The 23504-nt window shown below is 48.9% G+C and overlaps 1 protein-coding gene across 1 annotated transcript in view; it reads left to right on the top strand.

Annotated features, from left to right (window-relative positions):
• The first annotated feature begins 6637 nt into the window (after window positions 1–6637).
• Window positions 6638–23504, top strand: part of RPH3A (rabphilin 3A) — a 1088002-nt gene continuing 1071135 nt past the window's right edge. The window contains exon 1 of the mRNA XM_078667417.1: window positions 6638–7113. The gene's annotated coding sequence lies outside the window, so the exon portion shown is untranslated. The remainder of the gene's footprint in view (window positions 7114–23504) is intronic.

The raw sequence follows: 23504 nt of genomic DNA, 5'->3' as shown, positions 1-23504 counted from the left end.
TATGAGGTCTTTCTGTATCCCGAGGAGGAGAGCTCTCCGTTCAATACCGGCCAAGTCGTTCCCCCCAAGGTGTATGATCAGAACATCTGGGTGCCGCCCCGCTTCCTCCCATAGGCCCTTGAGGGTCGCCGACAGCTGCTCCCATCGCATGCCAGACAGGCCGAACCATCGGATGCATGTGCGCCCCGGTCTGTCCACGAGCGTTCGGCCCGCGCTTTTCCACCAGGCATCCATCCGTCTGATAAATGAGTGCCCCACCACCCATACCAGGTATGGTCTTTTTCCTGTTGAGGCAATAGCAAAATCGGCCAGTTACTCCCTTGTTTGCCCCGCGTGCCCTCTGTTCATAGCAGCTGGGGCCTCACGTATATTTTGTATGCGAGCGAGAGCCACCTCCCTACCGCCTGTATTCCTGCCTCGCTCATCCCGTGCTGTGCTACAGTTGTGGCTGCACCTATCCGGAATGAATGGGATCCAAAGCCCCTCGGGGGCAGGCCCGCCCTGCTGAGCACGAGGCGCATCACTGCTGTGAACTGAAACTTGCTCAGCTGGGTTCTGTCTCTGTGTTTGAACAGGGGGCCCTCCCCTGCTGGTCGTACGGTCATGAAGGCAAACAGACAGCATACCGCGCAGTGTCTATGGTCTTGGATGCATTGTAACCTGACTATGGTCCCCTTGCCGGCCTGGTCTGTTTTCGACCGCCGTAGCACCATCTCCATTCCCTTTACCTTGGGCCTTACGTCGCTTGCTTGTATGCAGTGCTCGGCCTGGCCCTCCCTGGCAGGGGCCACTAGCTCGCTGATGCGGAATGCCCCAAAGAAGGCAGTGGTAATCGCCGTCCTGAAGAGCAGAAGCTCGTATCTGTCTGCCGCTATGCCCTCCAATACTCCCAGCAGCGCCCTAGCTTTTCAAAATCTATTGGGCGCCTTGTGTCCACCTTTTTGCCTTCCTTCCTTTTCCAGCCCTTCATTGCTGTCCTGATGTAGTGGGATGCAATTGGGTTATGTCCTGTTTCTAACTTCGCGTGGTGCGCCACGGCAGCCAGGTGGGCCTGCGCCCAAGACCTAGATCCCTTGCCCTCGTAAGCCCAGACAATGAACTACTCTGCCGCCCTGCGTGTGTCTCCCTCGTTAGCCAGGGATTGGATGCCCCCCACTCTCATCACCGTCACTACGTATTTACTGTACCGTTTCGCTGCGGCCGGGGCGAGCGCATGTAAGATCAGTTCTGAAAGGTCTACCCTGCCAGTTCCCACAACTGCGTCAGAAAGGGGGTCATGCTTGTCTCTGCCCTGGGCACCAGTTCCCTGAATTTGCTCATCTTGGCTCTGGATAGGGTGTCTGCTATTTCGTTCTCCACCCCTGGTACGTGCCTTGCTCATAGTTCTATGTTGCCCTCCAGCTGTAAGGTAACCAGATGTCGCATTAGTCTCAGTGTGTCTGTGCACCTGGCCGACCCTTTGTTAATAGCCTGCACTACGCCCTTGTTGTCAGGCCATAGGGTCAACTTCTTGTCTCGGAGTTCCCTTTTCCAAATTACCAGCGCCACTATGATCGGGAAGAGCTCCAAAAATGTTATGTTGCCGGTTATGCCTTGCCTACGCCAGCTGCTGGGCCACTGTCCTGCGTTCCACTTGTCCCTCAAGATTGCACCAAACCCTGTGCTCCCTGATGCATCGGTGTATAACTCGATTTGTTTACTAGTCAGCCAGCCTTTCCTCCATATCAGTACCCCATTAAAGGCTGTCAGGAAGATATCCCACATCAACAGGTCCCTTTTTACTTCCGCCCTGAGCCGGACGTGGTGGTGTTTCTGGGTGAGGCCGCGTGGCAGCTGTGTCAACCGCCTAGTGAACACTTTGCCTGCTGGGATGACCCTGGTTGCGAAGTTCAATTTTCCTATGAGCTGCTGTATGTCCCTCAGTGTGGCTTTCCCACGCGCGCATAGGCTCCTGATGTCGTGTCTAAAGTCCTCTACTTTCTCAGGGGTAGCCTAGATGTCCGGCGACCGAGTCCAGCTCAATCCCCAGGAATGTGATTTTTGTGGTTGGTCCCTCCGTCTTGTCTTTGGACAGGGGGATCCCTAGCTCGCCTGCTAGCCTAATGAATGTCCTCAGGGTGTCCTTGCACTCAGGGGACGCAGCTGGGCCTGTGAACAGGAAATCGTCTAGGTAATGCAGTTGCCCGCCCGCAGGGTGGCTATCATGCAGCGCCCATTCAATTAATGTGCTGAATATCTCAAAGTATGCGCATGATACCGAACATCCCATTGGCATTGCTTTGTCATGATAGTATTGTCCCTCCCACTGGAAGCCTAACAGGTGAAAGCTGTCTGGGTGAACCGGGAGTAGGCGGAACGCCAACTCGATGTCTGCCTTTGCCATGAGAGTCCCGCTGCCCATAGCCCTTATCAGGTCTATTGCATCATCAATTGTGGAATAGCTCACCGAGCACACCTCTGACTCGATCCCATCGTTTACTGACATGCCATCTGGGAATAATAAGTGGAAGATCAATCGAAATTGCCCTTGTTCCTTTTTTGGTACCACCTTAGTTGTGAAATGACCATATCCCCGCCTTTCGTGGCTGGGAGGGGGCCATCGATCCTGCCTAATTGCCTCTCCTTCTCAATCTTTATAGTTACTACCCTTGGGTGCTGCATTGCTGATTTCAGATTTCTCTCGCAGCTGGGGGTGAGGGGGCCTCTGAAAGGGATGGAAAAGCCTTTCTCAAATCCGTGCACAAGCATCTCTGCATCTGTTTTATTATGGTATCTGTTGGCTAGCGTGCGCAGTCTTTGGGTGTAAATGGGGGACCATGCTAGCGGAGCGCTTCCCTGTCTTGCCATCCCTTCACTGACCCCTCTGCCTGCCTCATTGCTTCTTTTTCTCCCTTTTATCATGCTTCGGGTCGTCTTTGCGCCTACAACCTGAGGTAGGGTGCCCCCGCCCGCATGCTGAACATATGTGTTGGAATTTACATGCTGCTCCGTATGTACATTCGTTGACCTCAAATTTCTAGCATATTGCTGGTGGCCCGCTGGAGTGTGTTCCCTTCCCTGCGTCAAAGTGTTTGTGCTTTTGAAAAGGCCTCCCTTTCCCCTTCTGAAAGGGCCCTCGAAAGGGATGCTCGCTCCTCCCCCATGTCCTGACCTCTTTTGCCACCATCATCTTATGGATGAACCCGGAGATGTCCTCCTCATTCCACTCCATTTGCGGGTGTGCCTGCATTTTTAGCCTGACACCCTTATCGTATTCTAGCCATGCGTCGCCATGGAACTGCCGCTGTGCGTTGTGTATGTTTGCCTCATAAAGCCATAAGTCGGCTGCGCAGCGCGGGAATTTTTCCACTATGATGCATGCCATGATCCTGAATGCGTCTAACCAATTGTGGAATGTCCGTTCCTTGCGCTCGCTCCTCCTTTCCCTCCTATCTTCCTCTTTCTTGTCGCATGCCGTCAGATCTAGCCCTTCTAACTGTATTTCCAGTAAGGTAAATATATCTATGAACTCTTTCCTCCAGATTCTCTCCTTTACTGCTAAGGTTATGAGGCTGGCCAGACCCATGGCCCTGGTGGTCATGGATGCCGGACGTGGCGAGGGCCGTTAGTAAGCCTCGGGTATCTCTACTGCCACGGGTGGTATGCTCACGGGATGGGGGTTCCCCCATGCCACGGTGGGTGACCCTACCTCCCCTTCTGCGCTTGCTGTGGCCTGTTCCCCTATCCGATGCTGCCGCGCCATGCCCGGGTTGAGCAAATGCCAAGGTAACCCTGTGGCCTTCCTTCCCTGTGGGTCTGTGGCTCCCTCTATCTGCAAGGACCCCTGCCTTGAGCTTGCTTGCGCCCCTGATGGCCCTGTGCCCTGCACCCCCAACCCTTTCAACAAAAGTGGTGCCATAGTCCTGCAACATTCCTGAATGATCGCGCTAATATGCTCACCGTTAGTTGAGGTGTCATTGTTCCCCCGGTCCGGTCCCGCTGCCGCCGTGCTGGCTGCAGCTGTCTGGGTCCGCTTTTGCTGCGCCTTCGTGGTCTTTGCCGCATCTGCGAATTTTGCTGGTGCCCTCCTACTTCTCTTGGCTGCCGGTGACATGCTTGCATTGCGCTGCTGTCCGCTTGTTCCTTCCCCTGGGTCGCGTTCGATATGTTGCTGCAGCCCGTCATTTCCTCCGAGGCTGCCCGTATCCTCCTCAGCAGACCATTGAGGTCATTCTGACCTTGCCGCGTGTTCCCCTTTTTTCGCCATTCCTCGTGAGCGGGGTGCTGCCCCTGTTGCTATGCACCAAACTGTGTGGTCTGGGCAGGGGGGTTGCCGCCAATGTCCTTGCACCAAACTTGCCTGCCTTCAGTCCTTGCAGGCGGGGTGCTGCCGCTGAGCTCTGCACCAAAATAGCCTCTTTGCTCCCTTTGCTGCTTCCTATGCTTTTTTTTGTTAGTTCCCCGGGTTATTTGCCCTCCTCTCTCCTAGAGGGCACCTGGCGTTGCTTCTCCTGAAATCCCCAGGCCCGAGGGTGCTATTCCCTGCACTTCCTCGGCCTGGAGCACCTGCGTGGGTCGTGGGACACTACTCCTCCCAGTCCCAAGCGTCCCTGCTCACTGGCAGCCCTTGCACCTCAACCGCCAACCTCCTGGGCTCTTCGGCTGCTCTCCTCGCTTAGGCCGGCCGCTATGAGGTGAGTGGGAGCAGTCACGCTTGGGCTCCGGTCGCGTTTTCTGCCTCAGAGGCGCCACGGGGTATGCTCCCGATGGTCGCTCGTGCCGTTGCTCACGCCGCAGTCCCACACTCACCGGGTGGGCTCCGGTGGTGTTGGTTGCCCTTTTCCTTGCAGTCCCGCACTCACCGGGTGGGCTCCGGTGGTGTCGGTTGTCCTTTTCCCTGCAGTCCCGCACTCACCGGGTGGGCTCCGGTGGTGTCGGTTGCCCTTTTCCCTGCAGTCCCGCACTCACCGGGTGAGCTCTGGTGGTGTCGTTTGTCCTTTTCCCTGCAGTCCTGCGCTCACCAGGTGGGCTCCGGTGGTGTCGGTTGTCCTTTCACCGCAGTTCCGCACTCCCCGGTGGGCTCCGGTGGTGTCGGACGATCTTGTGGTGTCTGTCGCGCCTTCTGTTGCTGCGTGGTCCCGCACACCCCAGGTGGGATCCGGTGGTGTCGCTGGTGTTCTCGAGGCGCCGCGGGGTAAGCTCCCACAGGTCGCTTTCTCAGCCGCTGCCGCCGCGTGGCCCTGCACACGCCGGGTGGGCTCCGGTGGTGTCGCTGGTGTTCTTGAAGCACTGCGGGGTAGGCTCCTGTTAGTCGCTTTCTTGGGCGCCGCGTGGTCCTGCACACACCAGGTGGGCTCCGGTGGTGTCGCTGGTGCTCTCGCCGGTCGTGGCTCACGCTCGTTGGGCTGCACGGCGTCGCTGCTGCCTGTTGTTCGCCCACAAGATCCTCTGCTTACGCCGTGCTGCTCCCCAGTTCCTTGAAGATAGGAGCATACCTGGGGGAGCAGCGCTTATATGCCCCCCCCGGCTTGGCATCATGCTTGGGCCCCCATCCCCACCATTGGGGGGTTTGAATCTCGCCTGCGCCCCCATTGGCCGGAGGGGGGGCCCTGGGGGCTTCCCCTGCCCTTTGTTCACCGCGCCCCACTTTCGCACCAAACTGGGTCCCCTGCTCCCTCCTGCCTGGGGGCTCGATGCCGGGTTATGGCGCCGGCTCCTGAGCCCCCTTCGTGGGCCCGCCTCTGCAAGGTGCAGCAACATTGGCGCGGTGTCACCAGGGCTTTAAGTGGAAGCTTTTTAAATATTCTATATAAGCCATAGTTGCTGTTAACAACCATTGACAAAGCCAATAGTCCTGACTTGTAGGTATGATGTTACTTGTATCATATATCTAGATGCAATGACAGAAACGGCAAAATACAAGTTGGGCTGCACATTATGCTAAGCATAGATTTACAGTGTGCCTGTTTTTTAGCCATGCCCTTAATTACACTGGCCATGCTACTTTGAGAGATCCCCCAGTTTTTTCATCCCTCATAAAGCCCTGCTCATGTCCAAAAATCAGAATATCAATTACCACTGTTGCTGGAGAACTCAGGGCCTGGGAACACGCCCATCAACATGCGAGATACTTTTCCGTCCCAACAGCCATCATGTTACTTGAGGCCAAATCAAACTTGCAGTAAAAAATGATGTCATCAACCCATTCATCCATTGAGGACGTTAAACCTCTGGAGGAAGACACATGCCTCCCATGCAAAATAACTAAGAGATGTGGGAGCAATGTTTTCTTCTGTATTCACGCTACAGTTATGCAACGGAAGGCAGACCTCGCCTTTTACACACCCCATCTATTCATGTAATCTCCAGAAGGCGTGCATTACAGCAGTGGTTGAATTAAAAGGGGAAGATCGGCATACTGACCCCCTCAGCAAAACAGCCCTTTTCTACCACGAAAATGGATGCACCTAGAAGCTGCCTCTTCTTCAGATTATATCTTTTAATGATTGCCATAAATGAACTGGAGGTGGGTGTAAGGGGGGGGGGGGGTGTTGAAGAGCAACGCATAGCGAGAGGTTAGGAATGTTTCTGTGGTATTCCTGCGTATAAATTAACCATGTTTAGCTCAGCAATTAGTGCCAACAAGGAGAAGCTGTGCGTTGTGAAACAACGTAGTTCGGTACCAGCGGGGAAGCCTCAGCGTGCGTGCGTTGGCGTGTGTGTGTGTGCGTGAAAGAGAGAGAGGGAGAGACGGCCCTCCCTTCAAGCATGCTCTGCAGCAGCGTTTCTGGCTGGCAGGCTGCAGGCAGATGAGCGCTATTGATTTCTCTGCTGCTCCCCCAGCCCCCGAGAGTTGCCTGCGCAGGCTGCTTGCTCGGAGTGAGTGCTGCGCGGCTGCACAAGGAGGGACGAGGGGAGAGGCGTTCTCTCCCTCATCAGCGCGCTGACAGCTGCGCCGTGTGTGCGTGCGCTGCCTCTCCAGAAATGTAGAGTAGCGCCGGCCGAGCATCCTTCCACCCCTCCGACTCCCAGCTCCGGAGAACTCCGCAGGGACGCCGGCAGCCCCGAAGGGTCCCGACTCCACAAAGCGCAAGGATTTGTGCTTAAAGCCCCCCATCAGCATCAAGTCTGAAGGTAACGTTTGCCCGGTGCGCTGCTGGCCAGGGTGTTCACTGACTGCTCATATTCCCTTCATCTGCAGAGTTTCTGTCACACTGCATGAGATCTAGGTTCTTAGCCAAGGGGTTCAAAGATCACCGCGAACCTTAAACTTTGAAAAAAAAATCTGACTTAAAAAATCTGTGCACGAATTTTGTCTGTGCTGAATTTAGATACAGCTGTTTGCTTGCTACAGCCAAGGTGTACCAGCATGGCTCGGGGAACGCGCCTTATATTTTTCTTTCATTAAATGCATGCATTGCTTCCCTTTGCTGAATCAACCAGGTTTCATTGAGGATTTCTACGGATCCCCACGAAACCGGTCCAAAAGTGTGAATGGGTTTTTATTGGCTCTGCGGGAGAACAGCTGTAGCTGTCTGCTTGCAATCATGGGGCTTGGTTGGTATAATTGTATGCTTTGGTGAATGAGCATTTTGCATACATTTCAGCTAATTTATGCGTGCTTCACTTTAGCTGATTTGCTATTGACAAGATTTGATGGAACTCCATCTCAGTAGGGAGAAAAAGACCTTTGAGTGCGCATTGGCATGATTTGATGGTCCAGTGCTCCCAAAGATGGATTGCTATGTGTAGTTGGTGGAGTCAAGTCTTGTTGGATGGTTGGCAGCTGGACACTCTAACTTGTCGAAAAGACTGGGGAAATGCATTGCTCATGCCACATTGTGCGCTTGTCGCTGTCCGGATCTCCAAGAAGTGGGCAGCAGCTGGGGGCAAAATTACACATATATTTGTTCGACTCATCTGGCACACCGTGTTGTGTTTGAAGGTAGAAGTCCACGCCTATCTGATGTTGAGCAGAGAAGCATTACAGGGTGCAAAGCTGTGCAATTCAATTTCCACCGAGAGCTAACATTGTTCTTCATAGATTTTTTTGTGTAATGGATCAGCAGTAGGTCCTTTAATGGATGGTGTTAGTGCGGTTCACAATGCAGGTTTTTTTTGAACGGATGAACTGCGGTTAGATTACTATTTTTGTGTTACACATTGAGGTGTGAAACACAGATAGTGCGATTATGTCACTTGAAGATCGGTTTATTTGGCATGTTCTTTCCATTTTGATTTGCATAGTGTTTTATCATGCTGCTATTTAAATAAAAGCTCAGTGGGTTTGTCGTCAAGTTTGGTTTTTGGTTGCTTGCTCCTTCAACTGTGTTTCTTTACGTTTTTGAGTTTTATTGGGCTTCAGGGAAAACTGTATAATGGTGTGGTGTGCATCCTGAATATTGAGTGAGAAACATCGTGACACACTAATATCATAGGCAAAGTATTGAGGACCAGAATATCAAAAGATATGTATGTACAGCTTTTCTATACCAAACTCCACATAAATGTTACTTGACTACATATACATAGATGGGAGTTAAGTTGTGGTACATAGCTAGTGTGGAGTTAGGAATAGTAAATTTACACTTTCCCATATGCATTTACCTTCCCCAAATTTTGTCTACGATATTGGTGTGTTGCAATATTCTTGTACTCGTTATTCCAGAGTACAATCTAATGGTGCAGTTGGAAAACTGAAAAGTAAACTGACATTAGTCCAGATGCTCCATAGCGGACACACTTTGAGGCTGCATCAACCCGGACCCATGGCTAGCCTAGTTCCCAGAGGCCGACTGGCTGACGGGTAGATCTGGAGACTTGCCAACAGGCCAGCACCTCTAAAGACCGGGGCAGAGGTAGTCACAGTCTAGGACTGACTTGGTTCAATTGCTGACTTTGCCCCAGTCCCACTAGCTGTTCAGAGTTGGCAGCCTGTCGGGGATACTCCTAGTTTCTGTAGAAAGAGATAATCTTATAAGAGCTCAGTCTGTGAATTCGATGAACAGATGTACATTGCGCGGATTTCGGTGGATGTGTGTTCTAGTGCCTGCCTCGCTGATCTTTCAGTTTGGTGATCAGGATTCTGTTTCAATCTTCAGCCCTGGACCACTACACCACATAGATCTGTGCAAGGAACATACCTACCTCTGTTTAGAACTCTGCGCATGTATAATTTAAAAAATAAAATAAAAACAGAACACCGAAAAGTGCTTCATGATTTATGTGCTCACCTAACTCATCTGCCACATCCCAGTTTCTGTAATCTGCGTTCATCTGTGACTCCCACTTTTCACTCTGCTGCTCCCCGCTGTGCCTCGGACCCAGGTCTGAACTATATCCAGTACAAAAATGCAATTTGAGTTTTTCATTAAAAAAGGAATTACAAGCGTCAATGGAAAGGAGATATCAAGTTTGCCTTATTGTATCAGTTTTACTTTATAGTGACTGTTATCTATGTCAAACTGAAACAAGCAGTGTATATTTGAGTAAGATTAGCAAATGCATTTCCTTTTAAATTCTTTTTCCTACGGTACGGTGCCCTGATAGACAAAGGGTGTACATGATGGATGGTTTAGAAAGTAGAAATCCGAGTGCAGTGAGCAGCGCAGTGGATTGACTGCGCTCTCCTCCGGGGTCTACATCAGCAGAGAACAGCACTGATTGGTCGACTCCCACTGCCCCACCCCACCAATAGCAGAGGGCGGGTCCTGCATAGACTGTGTGATGCATATGCGGGGCCTGGAGTATGGCTTACCTGAAATCACTTACAATGAACAAGCAATTAGCTTATGACTTCGATCCCTATAGGTCCAAATCACCGAAACCTTTTCCGCAGACTCACTGAAGCAGATCTGTCTCGCAGCGTTTAATGTTCATTTTTATATATACAAGACAGATGGATCCGCAGGCTGTTTCCATACATTCAGCCCTCCCTCTTCGACGTATACCATGCACATAGATGCAGGATTAGCTTCTTCAATTAAATGAACCATTCTAGTGCGATGGGAAAGGATGCTTCAGAAATTGGCATTCCTGGCTCGTGACGCTGGTACAAAGCATAGGCCAGTGTGAGTTAGCTGAGGACAGGTTCTTCTCTTTCTTCGCATCTCTTTAGATGAGGCAGTAATGATGCGCCTCCGGCTTCACTAGTCGCAGCCCCTGGATACAGTCCCAAGCACACCTCCTGTTCCACCTACTCTAACAGCTTGTCCATCCCCGAGGCCCCTCTCAGTGGCGTTCAGTTGGTGGACCACGGATGTTGCTACCTGGGGGCTGTTCTTCATCATCAGTCTTTGACCAAGAGCTGCAGACAAACGGGATGTATGTAGAGGGGGACAGAAGAAGGAGCAAGGTGGGGAACCAGGGGGAAAGCAGGGTTGAAAAAGAACCCGGAGGAGTGAAATAAAGAAACAGGAAGTGGAGGGTGATGGAAGAAAGGGGCATAAAGTGAAATCAAGACTGGGCGGCCTTGGTGTTTGGCAGCCCCCGCTTTCCAACTGCAGACCCCTAAGGATAATGTTGTCCGCCTTCACTTACATTTTTATAAATTCATCCCTGAAAATGCTACACAAGTAAGTCACACTAACTTTTGACAACGTTTTCGTGAATCGTACCTACTATCTTTTACAAACCAGAGCTATCTTTCATAATGTAATGTTTAAAACGCATCTTCAGGGCACCAAAGATCCCTTTAATTGGCCCCTGGTTTTAGGGTCGCTGAACTACAGCACTAAAAGGCAATTCAGTTTGCAGAGCGCTCAGTATGTATATGTGCCAAGTTCAATATATCTCACTGATTTGGAGTGTGGGGAGCTGTTTACAAACGTTTGGTGACACTTTTTCAGCGGGTTCTACACAAAATGGGCATCAGTGCTTAATTTGTAATTGTATGTTGCAATATGTTAATTGTCTCCATGGTGCGTGGAGCAGCACTGCCATGGACGGGGCAGTGCCCACAATGCTAATATGGCACAGCGCTGTGAAGCTCCTCTATGAAATTTCTTTAGAGCCTTTATTGATTTGCAAGGGTATGAGTATGTATAATCTCAGTACACTGTACTGAATGCCTTCCAGCCAGACTCGGTATGAAACATTTACCAGTTTGTATTGGGCTGCTTTCTGCTCTTTGGGGCTAATGGATTCTGCTGATTAAGGTCAGTAGGCCTCTCTGCCCTCTGACCTGAACCTGTGACCCCTGCTGTGGCAGCTGGAACAACTGCATAATGGTGCCTGCAGAACTGAGAGGATTTGCCATGATCGCTCACTCAGTGGGGGCCTTTTAACAAATATGGACCACAGTCAATGTGAAATTCAGAAGGCATTGTTTTGCTCATGAATAATAATGATCTGGTATGCCAGTGCCCAATGTGCTGTTGTAGCATAACTCACCTACCGCGTAAAGCACGGTGCACCCTCTTGGATGCTGAACTGTAGCAGAAGCATTTGAATGGTTTTACTTTACGCCCTTTTGGTGATCTATGAGGGATTGTTTACCTACACACAGTTCACAAACAAAGCCCATCTTACACTCTAGCCAAGTGGGACCATATTTCACTGCAGTTCAAGGTTACTTTATAGTGTCACATATTACAAACTTTCGTTGGTCTATATTTCTTTTTTTTTAAATTTCTTTCTATACATATATCACTCTTTTGCATGTCAAAAAAGTATGATCGAAAAGTGAGGTGTGGAGAGTTGCCAATCAAAATTGTTTGGATATGGGTGGCAGGACATCAAAGTACTACAACTCTACACATAACTAGGATAGAGTGCGACACATAAGAAGTTTGTGGTCTAAATTTACTTTCACTGTGATTTAGTGCTTCAGTAAAGTCAAATATTGTTTAGGAAACATTCAAAGCCCTGATTCTGTGTAGTTAGAAATGATGCCCTTTAAGTCACATCATTAATATAACAAATTCAGACTGCATACCTCTATTAACACTGTAAAGAGACCGATAGACAATATCGGAATCCTCTATACACCTTGGGCTTTGCATGGTGTCCTACAAGAGGGGAAGCATACATGGGTGGCACATATTATTCAGTAGATATGTTCAAGTGTGTCTTAATTCATCGGATGTGCACAATGTTAGGGATACATTTTCGCCTTCAGTGCTAGCATTTCAAATATTCTAATGTTGGATGTGAGTGAATGTTGACATCTCACAGACATGCTGTGAATTACTTGTGGTCTTTGACAAATCCAGTTCCTGATAGAATACCCCCAAGTCACACATTGAATATACAAAGTTATGACTAACTAAGAAGAGGACGACAGACTTAGGCAACAGGAAGCACCAATCAATAAATGGCTTGTAAAGTGCGACTATTCATTCGTAAGGGTCTCAAGGCTCTGGGGGTGGGAGGAGAGCTGCTGGTGTGTTGAAGGCGCTTTGGTTCAGTAGAAGAGCCATGTATGAAGGTCTTTTCTGTATTGAGGCCGGTACCGTGATTGCCGGAGGTGGAGAGGCAGGGGGTTCCAGGTCTTTGCTTATGAGGTAGGAGAAGGATCTTCCTTCGGCTGTGGTCTTGCGGATACGTGGGACAGTAGCCAGGGCCATTCCGGCGGAGCAGAGGTCTCTAGTGGGTATGCAGAATGCGAGGCAGTGGTTGAGGTATGCTGGTCACACATCATGTAGGGCTTGAGCTCATGTGTGAGGAGCTTGAAGGTGATTCTTTTGTTAACTCAAAACCAGTCAAGATCTCTGAGGTGGCTGGTGATGTGGCTTTGGCAGGGGATGTTGAGGATGAGTCTGGCAGAGGCGTTCCAGATGTTCTGCAGTTTCGTGAGGAATTTCTGGGTGATGTTGGCGTAGAGTGCGTTTCCGTAGTTGATTCTGCTGCTGACGAGTGCGTGGGTGACCGTCTTTCTGGACTTGGTGGGAATCCATTCGAAGATCTCCCAGAGTAGGCGTAGTGTGTGGAAGCAGGATGATGAGACAGCATTGATCTGGCAGTTCATGGATTGGGAGGATACCAGGATGACACAGAGGTTCTGCACGTTTTCTGTGGGTGCGGGGGAGGTTCCAAGTGCTGCTGGCCACCAAGAGTTGTCCCAGGCAGATGGGGTGGAGCCCGTGATGAGGACTTGGGTCTTTCCTGAGTTGAGCTTGAGGCAGCTGTTCTTCATTCAGATGGCGACAGCCTTCATCCCATCGTGAAAGTTGTTCTTGACTACTGTGGGTTCGTTGGTGAAGGAGAGAATCAGTTGGGTGTCATCAGTGTAGGTGAGTCAGTGCTTTCTGACGATGGATGCGAGCAGGGCCATGTTGATGTTGAAAAGCATAGGGCTCAGAGTGGAGCCTTGAGGTACTCCACAGCTGATCTCTGTGGGTTCCGAGAGGAATGGAGGTAGTCTGACTCTGTGTTCGGCCGGTGAGGAAGGACCGGATCCATTCCAGGGCTTTGTCACTGAGTCTTGTGCATAGTGTGCGGTGAGAGAAGGTATTGAAGACCGCTGAGAGGTCCAGAAGAATGAGGGCTGCAGTTTTGCCTCGGTCGAGGAGGTCACGGATGCCATACGTGGTAGCAAGGAGGGCAGTTTCGGTGCTGTGGTGGCTTCGGAAAACGGATTTAGAGAGGTCGAGGATGTGGTTTGCTTCAATGAACTCTGAAAGTTGGGCATTGATGGCCTTCTCGAGGACCTTGTCTGAGTCTTCCGGGGTTTTGCTGTTCCTCCATCTCTTTTCAAGCCCTCTACAGGTGCGTCTGGATTCATGAAGGGCGGGACAGTGCCAACTGGCATTCTTGGAGTGTCGCTTGCTTGGGGTTTTCTTCAGGGGAGCCAAAGTGATGACGCATTTGGGGATCCATCAGTGGAGGTTGCTTGCTGTGGTATTGGTGTCTGTGGAGGGGTTTTGTTGAGGGAGGTGGTGATCTGTTCGTTGGTGACTTGTTCCAGCTTTGATGAGGGGAGTGTTGGGTGTGGTGGTGTACGGTGGGTGTGGCGAAGGCGAAATGGACGCAGCGGTGGTCGGTCCACAGGAGCTTGGTGGTGTGGCCAAAGGTGATGTTGTCGCTGGCAGATAAGATTGGGTGGGTCCCGCTGAGTGGGTCGGGGAGGTGACCAGTTGTTTGAGTCCGACAGTGCAGAGGCTCTCCTGGAGGGATAAGATGTTTTTGTCATTGGGGTTTTCCAGGTGAAAGTTGAGGTCACCGAGGAGGATTTAGTCTGTGGAGGCAAAAGCGTGGTGTGCGATGAAGTCAATGATAGAATTGCTAAAGGGTGGGGTCCGGGAGGGTCTGTAGATAAGGGTGGTGTTCAGGTTGGTCTGGACCTGGAAGTGGAAGTGGAAGTGGAGGTGCTCCAGGTTGGCCGAGAGGTCGTCCATGTGGGTGGTGAAGTGAAGGGTGCTTTTGTGTACGATAGCGATGCCTCCCCCTGGTTTGTTAACACAGTACTTGTGGATGATCTTTTAGCCATCAGGGATGACAGTGGTGATGTCTGGGGCAGAGTAGAGTTCATCCAGGTTTCCATGAGGAAGGTGATGTCGGGGTCAATGGAGTTGAGCAGGTCAAAGATCTCCATGGCGTGTTTGTGGCAGAAGCGTGTGTTGAGCAGGATGTCGTTGAGGCGGTCGGATCCGGTGTTTGACAGTCTTGCGGTAGGCGGGGCTGCTTTGCAGTGGCAGGCGAAGGTGCAGCTGCAGTTCCGGTAGGAAAATGGTCCTTGGGTGTCCATCAGCGATGCCCGGCAGCAGGTGGTGTGGCGTCCAGTGTTGATTGCGTAGAGAGCGCTGGCCTTGTATTGTTGGATGGTCCAAGGACCAGGGTCTGTGGCACTGGGCGCAGTCCAGGCGCTGGCAGGCACTGGCACTGAAAGGCTTGCGTTTGGTGCGCTGGCTGCAAGCGTCCACTGCACGTGTCAGCTAAGTGGCTGCCATAAGTAGTGTGAGGGGAGTGCTGTACAGCTGGGAGAAGAGGGAATTTGGTGCTGGAGAGGGTGGGGCAGCGGGGGACGAGCAGTGACAGGGACACAGGGAAAAAGTTGCAAATAAGAGAGAGCAGAAAGTGAAAACATTGAGCGAGAAGCTAGAAAGAGAAAGGAAGGAAAAAGAAAGGCAGAGAGTAAGAGGACAGAGCGTCGACAGAGCCGAGAAGCTCCCCGCTGGACCACCATGAATGATCCGCAGGTGGGAACCTGCGGGTGGGGGAGGGACTCGAACCACTGACCTGGGGGTCAGCAGCAGCTGCGGGAGCAGTAAATCAATTAATGGGCCTCCAGGCCTCAATTTCCTTGGCCGATCCAATGTGCAACCTACTCCTGGCCACACCAGGGGCCTGCACTGCATGCACTGCCAGCAGGAAAAGCCTCACAAGACCCACAAAAGAACTCCAATTACTACCAGACTTAAAATGGACCATACGTAGCCACACTAATTGTAATACCAGTCACGTGGTTTACATGATTACTTGCCCTTGTAACCTTAGATATATTGGCATGACATGCAGAAAAGCCAAACAAAGACTTTGTGAACACCGAAGCAACGTGAAATGTAAAAAGAGCACCACGAAAATGGCCAATCACTATCTAGAAAAGGGCCATACAACACAAGACCTTCATTGGGTCATCCTTGAGACTTTACCCAACAAAGACAGTAATGCCGAGAAAATCCTTTTTGAGAAGGAGCAAAGATGGGTACATAGACTTGGAACCGACCGCGAAGGGTTGAATGATAACATCCCCTGGCTCAGCCTGAACAGGAAATGAACAACTTATACAAGCCCAATGAATATAATTCCTCACCACGAACAATGGATACTGTTCCTCATTAGGAGTCACCCGAACATGGGAGCGAACACCCAGTCACTGTACTATATCTCTGTGATTCGGATAGCACGCACCTAGCGTAACTACCCCACAAACGAAGATGCAATGTGAGTTCAATGGATCACCACCAAATATCATTATATTGCCAATAGACATAACTTCGCTGTGCCACAGTCTGTCATCGAAGCACGCATCAACTCTTATAATCGTTGTATATAGGTTGTGTAAACCAAAGCCTCCACTTCCAACTACGACATCGATCGACATCTATGTCCCCCCATTATTTTATTGTTATTTCCACAACCTTATTGAGTACATCACAAACTTAAACAACTCGCTGGGAATAGTGTGACCGACTGCCCAGGTTGCCATAGTGATACACAGGAGGACCAATGAGATTCACTCCTAATGTTTTTACCGACCCGGAAACAGATTCGAACGTTTCCGGGTCGACGAGGGCAGCGCATTCACAGAGGACGCCAGGACAGGACGCAATAGGTAGCGCGATTGGGGAACAAGAACACCGAGAACCGCAAGTACTGTGCTGAATCGAGCTTTAACTTAAACTTTTCCCTCTGTTTAGTCCTCCTGAAGCCCTTTCACCCGACTGAAGCGCATTACCCATACGCGCGAGGTAATATGCACTTTCTAAGAGAACAGACCGAGGTCTGTTAGGGGCACATTTATAAGAGAACACGTGTGAATAGGCACTATATTACACATTAAAATGTAATTTTTCGTGTGAACCAGAGAAGTTATAGTTATACATGTTGAATATTCCACAACGACATCGAGTGAAGTGCACCATCATAGAATTATACGGGGTCAAAACCACAATATATCTCACACTTATACAAACGCTGTAATTACATGCATGCAGCACCTACCTCTGAGCATGCCATAGCCCTCTGCTTGAGTTTGGAGTGTTTGAAGAGAGAGTTGACATTGCCATTTATAGCAGACGCTTTATGAAGTATTGCCATTTTTTAGTTGTTACGAAAATCTATCAATGGATAGATTTGTTAAGCAGATTTCTGCTTGGTGTGTATCCCCATGTACCCCCTCTCATGTGTGTTGAAAAACAATCGCGTTTTATTTCTCCTTACAGGTACATTGTGACCTCATTCAAAAAGAGACAGGTCAATATACCTAATTCTTATCACTTTATTGAGAGCACTTTGACCACACCCCCTTACCTTCACGTTATTCACATAACGGTCCTGATGAAAGCCCATAAGTCCTATCAAGGCAAATGAGGCAGAAACATGTCGACCAATTTTAACTCCCTCCCTTCTCACTAATTTTTAATAATACTCTGAGTACATCTATTGCTCATAAAAAAAGTTCCTAAGATGCACTGGATCAGAGTTTACTAGACCCGAACCCAGACCTATTAAAGTTTACTTCTGGTTTTCCGGGCCTTTTTTAAAATCCCTTATCACTGGCTCACTACTGTTTCAACCTTGGGTAAGTACCTCCTGGTGGAGGTTGCATAACCTGATCGACCTGATGATTATGCACACACGTGACTAGATAGCGGAGAACCAAGATATACCGCTAAAACACCATCATACCCATCACGTGCGTGAGGGTCTTTTAATTTGGGACGCACCCCCTGTTCCTGCAATATACCTAAGGCTGTGCAGGACAAGTGATCCTTTCTTAATTGATTATTATATAGCAGGAAAAGCCAGCCAGATTGGCGGTCTGCTCTGTGTGCTTTTCAGGTCTGTGGAAGTGTGTAACGGGGGTAGGGGCTGTTTCTACTTCCTCCCCCCTCTGGCCATCACCGATCCTCTGTTTAACAGGACCCATTCGCACTGGTGTCTCCAGCCTGTCCGCTCAGCCAGGCCGCACCCTCACCTGTAGCAGTCTGTGGTGGGGCCGCCCTTGGGTCAGCCTCACTCCTACGTTTGATTACTTTGGGCAGATCAGCCAATCCCTGATGTGCTCCGCACCGAGGCAACAGTCGTTTGGGCCTCCCTCGGAGCACACTTGCTGGTACTTCCTTTACGTGTTTCCCAACCTCTGCCAATCCCAGCCGTCACGGTCCCGCTCCACGGAGACAGATCCTGTGCAGCCCGCACCAGTAAAAAAACACTGCTCTGCCCGGGTAGGGGGGTCGGTTCTCCAGGCTCCGTTCACCCTGTAGGGATACAGATCAATTGGGTCTTCCTATCCACTATAAACTACCCTTCTACTGCCCCCCATACCTCCAGTCTCATCAAATCCAGGAGCAAACCTGCCTGTGCCTGCGAACATTATGGTGCCACCCTTGCTAAGCTCTCCACAAACCACATGCCCTTGCTCTGGTATAATCGCTCTTTTATTTTCTGTTATCATTGAGAATAGCCCTCTCACGAGGGCAATAAACCACATAGGTGGTCCAAAATATATAAACAATAAACTTTGGTTTAGATGATGTGTTTCATAGTCAACTCATCTCAGTTGAATGACTTAGCATGGTTGCTACAGTAGATTAAAAAGATGAAGTGACCAAGCAGTCAAATCACATCATTCGAGAACAGACCTGGTCAGCCATCAGTTTATCAAAATGGTGTCACCCTTATGTAAAGAGTGCTGCAAAGTAAGAGTGTGTTGCTGTAAAGTGAGAAGGGAGGACATAAGGAAGTATGGAATGGAAGAGGACCAATAATAGTGTTTATAGGCTGTTCCAATGTGTATCTTTCTATTTCCCTTTGTTTCATTTACAGTATAGAAATATAGCTTTTCTGCCCCTGGCTAAAGCAATTGTTAACAACCCTTCACCCTTTCTTATAGGTGTTTGCCTGCAAAACAGGACTAGCCTTTTATTCCAGTGGGCATTTCTTTGGCGGGCTGGAGCCGCTGGAGACTAGTTTTGAAATCCCAGAGCTGCGCTGGTACTTTTGCCACTTTCCCCAGCTACCAGACATTAATTGCAGAAGGCAAGTGGAGTTTGAGAGGGAGAGACCGGACAAAAGAAACAGGAGAGAAGGAGATGGAGAATGGATGGATGGATGGAAAGAGAGCGAGAAAGCATGGAGAGGAAGGTAGTGGAGTTGTTTTTAATTTGTTTACCAGAGCTACTTTTGGTTTCCAGACCAGCACTCCTTGACTGCCACTTGAGTCTATAACTCTGAAATGGGCTTTATGCCTCTGATCATATTAACATGCTTTGTGCATTAACGAAGTTCCAAAATTAGTGAAAATTAAACCTCATGTCCTGTAGCAAGCACTACATATAGAAATATAGATGGATAACTGAGTTACAGGCATGTTTTTCACTAAGGGGCACTAAGTGACACAAAATAGACAATTAGAGCCAAGCTTGAGTTTTCTATGACATTACTCAGAATGCCGAGGTTACAAATATCCTGCTAATTTACAGCTACCCATCTATAAAATCATCAGCCTCTGTTCTCAACGTAGGGGCAGAGGAGTAATGGGGGAGCCATAGATAACATGGCCTCTCCTCCCTGGCCCAAATGTGAAAAAAATACCTTAACTGCCATCCTTAACCAACACCTTCCCTGACTTTCTTCTCCCCCTTTCAGTCAAAGCATACAAGCAGTGCTGTGCTGACAGGCTCTCGGTGAGCCTTGTCATCCTCGCCTGGAAGGCCTTCTTATGACGTAGCAATAGTGGGTAACGAGTTTTGTTATCAATTGTTGCAACGCCATAGCAATGAATTACCAAAATAAGAATCTGATTTGAACGATCGAGGCTTCATAGGGAAGTCATGCATGACAAACTGAATTGACTTGTACTGCTTAAACGTTAGGTGCTATTATAATCAAAGTCAAGGAAAGCCATTTTGGAAAATAAAATGGTACTTCCTGGTTTCAGAGGAATTGCCAACTGTACTGTAAAATGTAGATTTGATCATTTCATTCACAAGTTAATCAGGTTCAAATGTAACCAGTGCTTAATTAGAGGCGTTGGTTTCAGGCGGGATCTCAAAGCACTTATTTTTGTGGACCGGCACTTACTTATCCGTATCAGAATTTGACCCAGAGCAAGAGCAGAAAAATGCACAAGGGAGAGAGGAGGAAGAAAAGGATGTAAAAAATGTGACAAAGGGTAAACACAGGAATCTGTATGAGTGAGATAAAGGGGCGGGGATAGTCTGGTGGTGGTGTAAAGAGGCGTGAGGAGGAATCAAGATTATGCAACCTTGTAGCCTTGGCTACGGATATCTGAGCAAATCGTTGGGCCCCAGCACTTATTCTTTTACAAATTAGGCACTAAATATAACTCCAATGTCTGGTAAACACCTGAAATATGAGAGTTACATCATGCTTGCAGATAGGAGAACACCACCAAGAAAAGATTCTTTAAATCAGACCTGCGAAACACAGGAAAGGGAGTGTCGAATCTGTCCTGGAGTTTCAGGATATCCATCTAAGATAAATGTACATACAACTAGTGCAGTATAAATAGGGGCGGGTCTGGATTGACCTAGCAGTGATTTCTAGTGCCTGGGTGGCGAAACTTCTCAAATGAAATGAAATGAGGGATTTATAAAGCGCGTTGAAGACAACAAGCGGCTATTGAAAGTGCTATCCATATTATTCCGTAGGCTTTGGTAATTCAATGCAGCGGCCAGCTGCATTTTCAAACTCAATTATTCCACTCCATTTCGAGTGGAGATTAAAGACAAACAAATGCCATCTTTAAGGTGATGTCTGCACGTTGTTACCTGTTAAACATGGATCTTGGGAGGTGCAGATGGAAGCTTGAGGTTAGCTGCTAATTTACCTTTAAAAATACACATTCTGACAAAATGTCGCCTGGTGGCAGACTAACAAGAGCAGATAAGGAAGAAAAGCTAATTCTGACAAGTAAAATATTGAATTTTCTGTGCAGGCAAGTTACTGTGATCTTTCCAAGCATACAAGATATGCTCATATTTCAGTGATAGATGTCAGAACAAGGACAACTTTACACAATACAACTTTCACATTGATTCTCCTAGCTACCTAATGCCAATTAAATCTCGAAACACCCTGTATGCTGCTCTCTGAATTGATGAGGTAATTTTAAATGCACATTAAGGCATTGATTTTCCTGGTGTGTATACTTGGCTTAACCAGGATTGTCAGCTAATTTAACCAAAAGGTTATCACTGTAAATGAACGAATCAGGTTCAAGATACGTGTGATGCTAAGGAGAAGGGTGACATGAGTTAGAATTCTGACAAGCCCACTCAGACATTTATTCTTATAAAGCTGTAAAAAACAAGTATAAAGGCTATTGGCCAACAGCATCTTTGATTCAAAGGTAGCAAATCAAATAGCTATTTAAACCTTAGGAGAGAGATGCAGCTGCCTCCCTCTGCCAACGTCCTGTCACATGTCGGCCAACAACCAATTACAGCGCTGTGGTGGAGGTCAGGTAGGACCAACCATTTTGCTTTATCCTTGCCTCTGCAACCACAAGCAGCCGATAAACACCCACTATGTCAGGATCAAGTGGCAGCATTTGTCGCCCATTGATGATGTGGCCCTGAGGAGTGGAAGGATGATGCTGTAATACTGCTTGTGCTCGCCACTGCGTAGATCGTAGTAGCCGCCATTCCCCCACTGGGATTGTGACTATTGCCAAGGGGTTGTCGGGCATCCCCTTAAAGTATTGGCAAAGCCAATAGATCTTTTGTTCGAATTTGGCCTTTTAACTTTGTCAGTGCTTTTTATGTGTTGCTACATTTTTCGCAAAAATGCATTGTTTGGGAATCCGTTGGGCTCATCAATCAAGAGAAAAAAGCACTGGTTAACAGCAGAAAATATTTCTTGTGGGCCACAGCACTGATTGTGCAACTCACAAAAATAGCCTTTCAAACCTGTCTTGAGTCTACCATTGCAGGCCTGTGTGTGTGTGTGTGCCATTGCACCTATGCCCAGGTTGACATTTCTAAACCATTAGTCAATGCTGAGTGGGCTACTTACTACCACTAGTACACCCCTAGGGTAAGCCCCGAGAGGTTAAGCAAGTGGTAGCAGAAAGACAGGGCAAGTACATGTGTGTTCCCTGCCTAGGTAGTGAATAACCCCATGTGGGTGTGCCTAACTAGGAGGTCTGCTCTTTCCATGGGTCAACATGGGGGAATTGCTGAATGACTTGTAAACTACAGTTTTAGCTTACAGCAGGAAATACCCTTGTGATGTTTTCAAACATTTCTTAAGCCTGCCATTGCAGCCCTTTGTGTGCGCCTGTGCACTCATGCTCAGATTGACCTTTCTAAATCATTGACCAATCCTGAGGGTGCCTTTCCCTACCACTAGAACACCCTTAGGGTAAGTCCTGAGGGGTGAAGCAAGTGGTAGGTGAAAGGCAGGGCAGGTACACATGTTTCCCTGCCCAGGTAGTGAAGAATACCCATGTGTGTTTTCACTACCTATGAGGCTTCCTCTTCCCATAGGTTAACACGAGGAAATGGTTGAAATGACTTCAAGCTGCAATAGTGGCTTACAATGGAGCAGCTCATAATGTTTTTTATCACTGGATTCACAATGACAAAGCCTCTCCTGCGGTAAAGGTGGATTTGTCATTAATAGTTTAGAAATGCGACTTCTAGAAAGTGGGCATTTCTCTGCGCTAAATGTTTTTGTGTACCTTTTAGTTTGACTCTAGTCCACATTGGAGGCTGTGGAGCACTGTGAATGTTCCAGCGACAGCCATAAACATCGGGCATGGAACTTAAACAATAGACCTCTGCCATTTGAGGACCTGCTGGGTAGATTGGTGGGAGAGATTTTGACACTTGGCCTCTGGGAAGCCAGATCATGGTCCCACAAAAGATTAAGCTCTGCATTCCAATTTAGGGGAGACATTTCTGGTTCAAAGGGGAACCCTCTGAACTATCACCAACTTCAAAGGCACACTAGAATATAACTACTAGTGCCATACTTAAGCTGGACAGCGATACATTTGTGTTGACATGGGACCCGACATCCTGGACTGCATGGTGCACACTGCCAGAGGAATCTGTCGTGCACAAGGAGGAGACTGTCATTGGAAGGGACCGTGCACCCTACCTGAATAGTGGCTGCTGGGCCTGCTGCTGTGTGGCGCCCTGAAGTGTGCTCTCTAAGGGATCGTTGGCTTGCCCTCTGTTCTTTGTGGAGGTCTCAGGGACATCAAAGACCTCCTGAGAGGGACCTACACCATCTATGTTTTCCACCTGAAGAGAGGTGCCTTCTCAAGTGCCTAAATAGTCTGCTGGATCCTGACTGCAATGCAGTGTGAGCGTGGAACTAAGTATTGTGTCTGGAGACTGGATTTCTATGTGCGGAGCCACCAAACTGTGCCTGCATCTTAGGAGTGTGACCCCTTCATTGTGGGGCCTAGGCACGCACAAGCGTCTCATTGGTGGTAAGTGGATTCAGTGGTTGTGGGTCTCCGCGTGGCCCGCTTTGTCGTCAGTGCCACATTTCTCTCATGCGACACACAGACTGCATGCTCATTGCATGCAGTGTCTGATTCACAGGTTTCAACCCTCATAGGGAGGGCACATCCATAGTCGTGCCTCATTCTACCTTACGCAGTACTAATGAACTTGTAACTGTGTGTGCGGGACTGGATTGTCTGGTGCGACTCGTATCATCCTGCGCCAGATGTTGTGCCTCATTTCCAAGGAGTTACGGTGAACCCAACTTTTGGGTTATTATGACCAGATTGTCTGGTATGAGTCATATCATCGCGCACCTGACGTTGTGTCTCATTTCCAGGTAGGTATGGAGAACCGGACTTGTGGTTCATTGTTACCGGA

This window comes from Lissotriton helveticus, chromosome 11 (genome assembly GCF_964261635.1).
Source record: "Lissotriton helveticus chromosome 11, aLisHel1.1, whole genome shotgun sequence".
NCBI lineage: Eukaryota > Metazoa > Chordata > Amphibia > Caudata > Salamandridae > Lissotriton > Lissotriton helveticus.
Note: the sequence above shows the minus strand (reverse complement) of the source record. Positions and strands in the feature narration are given on the sequence as shown.